Consider the following 8548-nt stretch of genomic DNA (forward strand, 5'->3'; position numbering starts at 1 on the left):
GAGAGCCTTTGAATCGCTTCAGGTTTTAGTGAATATTGGTGTAATTTAGGCAACAGTTTAGAATGATCTATTTGGGCTTTTATAGGTTCCATACTTTTAATCTTTCCGATGTCAGTTGAGAAACAGACCCATTAATATTTAGGTATTTTTGAAAGATCAGGGGTATTAGTATGAGTTTTGGTTTTATCATTTTTTGCCTGTAGACAACATAACAATTCTGGCTCAGGAGACTTGGGAAACTCTAAGATCATACCTCTCTCTGAGGAAAATTGTATGTGCCCTTTTACTTTCAAGTAAATCTTGCCCTAACAAGTTTACTGGAGCAATATCGCATCGTACAAAAAAGAAAAAAAGAAAAGATGTGTTGTTCTGAAAAGAGCCCTGAAGTTAATTGAAATGTAAATGTTCAGAGATGGGGACCTCTTGAACTTGATTTGAAACCCCCACCACAGAAATGATCTTTTTACCCTGAGGGATTTTTTGGCTTATTAAACTGGGATTTATGACAGATACAGTAGTTCAGATATCCACCAGGACAGTTCATGACTTACCATTTATTTTAACTCTGTCTTTCCATGTTCATTTAAAGATATTACAGGGAGCAATTTACAGGAGTATCCCTTAAAACTTCCTTGATGTTTATTATTATCAGGAGGCCTAAGGTCTCTCAGGCTCTCTCTAGTGGTGAAACAGCTCAGCCTAAAGGGAAGCTTACTGGCGGACCAATGTAAAAGCACACAATTTTCCAGATACTGGAAATTCCTTTTCCTGTGTCCTGGTTGTTTGCAATAAGGGCGGGCATCTTGGGAAGAATTTCTCCTTTCAGAACCTCTTGGTCGTGATTTAAAATGAGAACGAGAAGGTGCCTGTGGTCTTGACCCCTGTAACTGTTGTAATTGAAGGGTCCTAAGCTTTTTAGCCTTTTGAGGGTTTTCTTGCTCCAGAGTTCCCTCAAAATGTTCAACAAAGGCCACCAATTGAGTCACTTCCCATCTCAGCTTATATTTTTTAATTAAACTGCTAAGTTCACGATGGAGTCCATTTATAAATAGAAAAGCTAATGCCATTTCAGTCCCTGCAAGAAATTCTTCTTGCTGTACTTTGAGCCCAGAATATTTCTCAATGTTTCTAAGTGAGTTCTGTAATCTAAGATTGGTTCATCTTTTCTTTGTTTACAACAGTGTATGACGAACCAATCAATTATTTTGTATAAATAAAATAGGAATTGAATTTAAGAGGTTTTTAGCAAATTTTCTAGCTATCTTTGGTTCTTCTCATGAGGAACTTTGGGAGGGATTTTTAATATTCTCTCAGGCTTGTCCCATTCTGCTGCTCCCATTTATTTCTGAGATTCATCATACCCTAATATCATGTAAATAAATTACTAAGGTCAGAAACTCCTGGATCATAAGCTCCTAAGGAGATTCTAAATTCCTCAGTGAATTTTTGAGAATTTTTCCTTGAACCAGGGAAGTCCTTCACAATGGCTGTAAGCATGGTTTTAGACCATAGAGTGAACATGGTTACAGAAGGCAGGACTAACTGACTAGAACATCTCACTTTGAAAGGCATATGTCTAATTTCTTTTTGTTTTTGTCATTATCTTCAGGGCAAAAGGGTAATTTAGTAAAAAATGGTTAGTGGACTCAGTGTCTAGGTGGAGATGGATAAAGAAAAGGAAGATTAGGGATTAGTTGAGTCAGAGTACAGTCCTCTTTTGTCATGTCCTTAGTCTGTTGCTTAAGATTTTCATTTGCTTTTTGCAAAAAATTTTTAAAAAGGCAATTTTTGATTAATTTAGCCTTTTAGAAGCTTCTGCATACCAATAAAAGAATATGTTTCACTGATTTGTGAGGGTTTTGATCCCCTTTTTAAATATGCCTTGAAGATAAACAATCTTATCCAAATTAAAACTTCTTAATTGCAGTCATCTGAATTCTGTTTTATTTAATGAGTTTAATCCATTTTTTGAAAAATACACACACCTGAGCCCATAATTTTTACACACAAAATTAGCTGAAGTCCTGGAAGGTGGATTCCCAGACTCTGAGTTGAAATGATCCCATTATTAAAATTAAGATACCTGATCAGGGCAATCAGAAAGGAAAAGAAATAAAGGATATTGAATTAAGAAAAGAGGCAGTCAAATTGTCCCTGTTTGCAGATGACATGATTGCATATTTAGAAAACCCCATCATCTGAGCCCAAAGTCTCCTTAAGCTGATAAGCAACTTCAGCAAAGTCTCAGGATACAAAATCAATGTGCAAAAATCACAAGCATTCCTATATACCAATAACAGACAGAGAGCCAAATCATGAGTGAACTCCCATTCACAATCGCTTCAAAGAGAATAAAATACCTAGGAATCCAACTTACAAGAGATGTGAAGGACCTCTTCAAGGAGAACTACAAACCACTGCTCAATGAAATAAAAGAGGACACAAGTGGAAGAACATTCCATGCTCATGGATAGGAAGAATCAATATTGTGAAAATGACCATACTGCTGAAGGTAATTTGTAGATTCAATGCCATCCCCATCAAGCTACCACTGACTTTCTTCACAGAATTGGAAAAACTACTTTAAAATTCATATGGAACCAAAAAAGAGACTGTATTGTCAAGACAATCCTAAGCCAAAAGAACAAAGCTGGAGACCTCATGCTACCTGACTTCAAACTATACTACCAGGCTACAGTAACCAAAACAGCATGATACTGGTACCAAAACAGCATGATACTGGTACCAAAACAGAGATATAGACCAATGGAACAGAACAGAGCCCTCAGAAATAATACCACACATCCACAACCATCTGATCTTTGACAAACCTGACAAAAACAAGAAATGGGTAAAGGATTCCCTATTTAATAAGTGGTGCTGGGAAAACTGGCTAGACATATGTAGAAAGCTGAAACTGGATCCCTTCCTTACAGCTTATACAAAAATTAATTTAAGATGGATTAAAGACTTAAATGTTAGACCTAAAACCATAAAACCCCTAGAATAAAGCCTAGGTAATACCATTCAGGACATAGGCATAGGCAAGGACTTCATGACTAAAACACCAAAAGCAATGGCAACAAAAGCCAAAATTGACAAATGGGATCTAAATAAACTAAAGAGATTTTGCACAGTGAAAGAAACTATCATCAGAATGAACAGGCAACATACAGAATGGGAGAAAATTTTTACAATCCACCCATCTGACAAAGGGCTAATATCCAGAATCTACAAATAACTTAAACACATTTACAAGAAAAAATAAGACAGCCCCATCAAAAAGTGGGCAAAGGATACGAACAGTTACTTCTCAAAAGAAGACATTTATACAGAAAACAGACATGAAAAAATGCTCATCATCACTGGTCATCAGAGAAATGCAAATCAAAACCACAATGAGATACCATCTCACACAAGTTAGAATGGCAATCATTAAAAAGTCAGGAAACAACAGTTGCTTGAGAGGATATGGAGAAATAGGAACACTCTTACACTATTGGTGGGAGTGTGTATACTAGTTCAACCATTGTGGAAGACAGTGTGGCAATTCCTCAAGGATCTAGAATTAGAAATACCATTTGACCCAGCCATCCCATTACTGGTGATATACACAAAGGATTCTAAATCATGCTACTATAAAGACACATGCACATGTATGTTTATTGTGGCACTATTCACCACAGCAAAGACTTGGAACCAACCCAAATATCCATCAATGATAGACTGGATTAAGAAAATGTGGCACATATACACCATGGAATACTATGCAGCCAGAAAAAAGGATGAGTTCATGTCCTTTGTAGGGACATGGATGAAGCTGAAAACCATCATTCTCAGCAATCTATCACAAGGGCAGAAAACCAAACACCCCATGTTCTCACTCATAGGTGGGAATTGAACAATGAGAACACTTGGACACAGGGTGGGGAAAATCACACACTGGGGCCTGTTGTGGGGGGTGGGGGGTAACATTAGGAGGAATACCTAATGTAAATGACGAGTTAATGGGTGCAGCACACCAACCTAGCACATGTATACATATGTAACAAACCTGCACGTTGTGCACATGTACCCTAGAAATTAAGTATAATAATAAAAAAAAGGAAAAAAATAAAATAAGGTACCTGCACAAGGTCTGACCCCTCTAACTGAATCCAATCCATTTAATTATCAAGTCCAATTTGATCCTGGATGCAGTCCAGTCTAAGTATTGCTCAAATAAACTCAGAGAACTCAGAATACATGTTAGTGAAGCTCCAAATCTGAGAGAAAACTCACCCACGACCTTCAGTTACAATCAAGAGAGCAGTGAGCACAACTGGTTCCACAGTCACCTCACCTGGTCGACTGGTGTTCCTGGGGTTCACAGAGTTTTCTTCAAATCCAACTTCTGATACCAGATCTGCTAAAAGGAAACTTCTGACAAATTAACTGTAACAGAGTTTAATTGAACTAGAAAAAAGAAAAGATTCATAAATTGGACACCTTTCAGAGTCACAGTAGATTCAGAGAGATTCCAGGGATGCCTCATGGTCACAACAAATTCATAGACAAAAAACAAAAGGGAAAGTGACGTACAGAAATCAGAAGCGAGGTCCAGAAACAGCTGGATTGGTTACAGGTTCGTGTTTGCCTTATTTGGACACAGTTTAAACACTCGGCATTGTATGAGTGGTTGAAGTATGGCTGCTGGGATTGGCCAAGACTCAGCTTTTGTTAGAGACACATACTCCTAAGTTAAGTTTTCAATCTCGTCTACCTATTAAGTTAGGTTATGGTTTGTCCACAAGGACTCAAATATAGAAGTACTAAATATGGTCCTTCTCAGGCCATATTTAGTTTGGTTTAGCATCACTTAAAAGAGGGAGCTAACCTATGAATATGCAAAGCATACAGAGTGATACAATGGACTCTAGAATATCAAAAGGGAGAATGTAGGAGAGCCAGGATATAAAACTAAACATTAGGTACAATGCACACTACACAGGTGATGGGTACACTAGAATCTCAGAATTCACCATTATATAATTTATCCACATAAACAAAATCCACCTGCATCCCAAGAGCTATTGACATAATTAAAAATTTTCCAGACATCATGGATAATGAACAAGGATGGCATTGTTCATTGTGTAAAGGGAAAGATGTCCCTTACACAATGTTGAGCTCTTGAAATAGGTGTTCAATAAACCTTTCACTATCTTTACTGATCTCAGGCTCCAGGCCTCACAGACTACCACAATGTCTAACTTAAACAAGGTCACATTCACTTAGAAAAAATAGGCATATTTTAATTGTCAGTCAAGCATTATGAGTAAATTTTATTAAAGAGTCTGACTTTATTTTTGATGTTTGATGACTGACATCTTTCAGGTCTCACATATCCCTGTTCTCTCTTCCCACACATCTGAGCAAAACAGCAAGAAAACCTGGGTGCTCACTTCCTTGGGCACCTGGGGTGACGTTAAGCCATGAAAAGTCCTGATTGATTCCTGTGAAATAAATATCCACATTTTACCTTAATATGTGATCTTGCCTTTTTCCCTGAAGTTAATAATTGTCTTAATATTTAATTGCTATATTTTCTATGTACCTACCATAAGTTTATCCCCAAGCCCTTGAGTGTACTAAAATGAATTGCAATACTTTCAAGTACATGAGATGAGCTATGATCTATTTTCTTTTGAAAAATCTCTTTGAGACCTTAATTTGTTGCTCCAATCTGAACTAATTTTTCTCCAGGCTTGAATTGAAGCACAGCTGATGCCTAGGGCTTTCTCATCTCCTCAGTCTAAAAATGCCTTTCTTTTTCTTTCTCTTTTCTCAATTCTAGGCAGCCTCCCTTAAGGTTAGAGACATTCCCAAAAGATGTTGCTTTTGCTTAAACATATAGTACACTGCAGACAATTGTAAAGGTTTCTTCTTAATACATTTTATAAACTCTTTCCAATAGTTCTAGTATATTTTATTATTTTTCATTTGAGTATATATTTATTTAAAATGCAGCAGTAACAACATGATAATAAATTGTCATTTACAAATATGTACCAAGAAGCACATACTCTTTGATATGTTTTCTTTACATGTAATTTAAGTACAGCATTATTATTATTTGGTACCAGAGTCAGAGATGTTATTTAGATTCTTGAGCTTTGGCACATTTAGTAACATCAAAATGATTTTCTAGTCAGGCAAAGAAAAGAACTTCAAAACTAGTTTATTGTCCAATACTTCAGAAGTAGTTCCTTTGCAGTAAGATCCATCTCCTTACATGAGAAATCATTAATAGGGAGAACTTAAACTTCCAGGTCTCATTCTTGATTATCACAGCAGAGCAGCAGATCATCAGGAATACCATAAGAGCTGCCATTAGAGGTAACACCCAGGGACATAAACTCACCCTCTGGTGTTTCAAACCAAATATCTCTGACAGTCAGAGATAGCTTTCATGGTAGACATTGCACTGGATAGTATTCAAGCTTTGATGACAGCAGCATCATGCTGCTGTAGGCATGATGAATTCTCCCTGAGCCAACTGTCATCTTTCAGAGCTTCATAAACACTAATTTCCTTTTCTTGCAATTTCTCCTTGGCATGGTTGACATATGGATACTGAATTGAGGAATCGTCCCTCTAGATAATTACATTCTTTACATTTTCAGCAGTCACACAAAGTTTAAGAGTGATTTGAGCTTCATCTCGGTTGTGATTCAAATGAATCAATCAACTTAAGTTCTCCTTGGGGATAGATGGAGCTGACATGAAGAAAATCAGGCAGTGGTATTAACTGGATTTTCCATTACGATAAATTTAACTAACATCTTGGTACATTTCTTCAAGGCTGCATCTTGGCATTTGAAGATATTCACATGTGCTTTAAGTAAATCTTTCTTCTCCATGCCTTTCCTTCTTGGCACGGAGACCACAAGAATGGCCACATCCAAGTCTTTGAAGACCAGCTCTTCTTTGTCAGCTGCAATGACATCTTTCCAAAGGGAAAGGGCACAGTCTTGCAGTTTCATTAGGACACCATCCAGGACACTCATCATAGGGGTGACACACATCAGCAAAAGAATTGTAGGCTGGTTTTTATCAAAGACTCATCCATTTCCAATACTGTATAGCACTGAATATGCAATTTGACCAGCTGCTTCTTTCACAAGGACCCTGATTGGTTCAGACATGACTGGGAACATGGGGTACAAATTCAGCATCTGCAAAATCAGCCTCATTGATAGAGGTGACCTGACTCCCTCTGTGGGAGGAAGTCAGGTCACTTCTACCATGGAATCAACTCCCATTTTTATGACATCACTGCCTAATAATTCTATTAAATAGATTTTGTCAATGTACAGAAAAATATAATACAATGTGACTTTTTTTCAGTGGTAGTTGTAACATGTTTTCTGACAATAGTTCTCCCTCCCTACCTACCAAGTGTAAAAAAGGTATCATCAACATATGACTAAAGTAAAAAGAACAATAAAGTAAGTGATTTACATTTGCTAAAAAGCATTTCAGTATTAGGTTGCCTTTTCATGGACATATTATACAAAGCATCAAGTAGTCACAATTGAGTGGAAATTCTGAAGATGCTCAAACACCACAGAGGAGTGCCTATAATATATAGACCATGTATACTTTAATTTTGTTCAATTAAATTATTATTATTTTAACATTATAATGTACATTATTTAGAAAATCAAACAGTCCTACAGAATTATAATGAGAAAGAGCAGCCCCATGCCTCACTATTGTCTACACTAAAATGTCACTCCCTAGAAACCACAGTCCACTATTTAAGCATATTTTGTTATGTGCCCAAAACATATCCTTATACACCTCTTCGTTATTCACTTTTAGGACAAGAGGAGATAGTAACAGGTAGTGGATAAATTCTTACTTGTTTATTCCCTTTGTGTCTCTGTTTCCTTTTCTGTAAAATGGAGACAAGAATACAGCACAGGTTTATTTGAGGATTCAGTGATTTGACACTTCTATAACACTTAGAGAAACACAATGTCACAATAATAATTGTTTAATAAATCTCAAGTTTTGTCATTTATTTACAGTTAATTAACATAATGTTTGAATTCTTATGGTATCCCTTTTCCCACTGTCTTAGTCTGTTGTGCTACAGTAAGAAAATACCTAATACTGGATAATTAATAAAGAATATAAATATATTTCTTATAATTCTTGATGCCAGAAAGTCCAAGATTAAAGCGCCAGCAGTTTTGTTGTCTGGTGAGGCAGCTCTCTGCTTCCAAGATAATGCCTTTTTGCTGCATCATCCAGAGAGCATTCAAATTATGTCCTCACATGGTCAAGAGCAAAAGTAGCAAAAGCGCTAAGCAAATATTTGAAGCCTCTTTTTAAAGTGCATTAATACCATTAACAAGGGCAGAGCCCATGTGACTTAATCATTTTCCAAAAGATCCCACATTATAATATCATCACCTTGGAGTTTAAATTCCAACATTTGAATTTTGGAGGGACAGTTTCATTCAAACCATAGTACTCATCTACACACACGTAAACATAC

The 8548-nt window shown here is 36.6% G+C and overlaps 1 pseudogene; it reads right to left on the reverse strand.

Annotated features, from left to right (window-relative positions):
- Positions 1 to 6136: 6136 nt before the first annotated feature.
- On the reverse strand, positions 6137 to 7218 carry LOC117078039 (annotated as a pseudogene).
- Positions 7219 to 8548: the final 1330 nt, after the last annotated feature.

Source organism: Trachypithecus francoisi, unplaced genomic scaffold (assembly GCF_009764315.1).
Source record: "Trachypithecus francoisi isolate TF-2019V2 unplaced genomic scaffold, Tfra_2.0 Lachesis_group6, whole genome shotgun sequence".
NCBI classification, from domain to species: Eukaryota; Metazoa; Chordata; class Mammalia; order Primates; family Cercopithecidae; genus Trachypithecus; species Trachypithecus francoisi.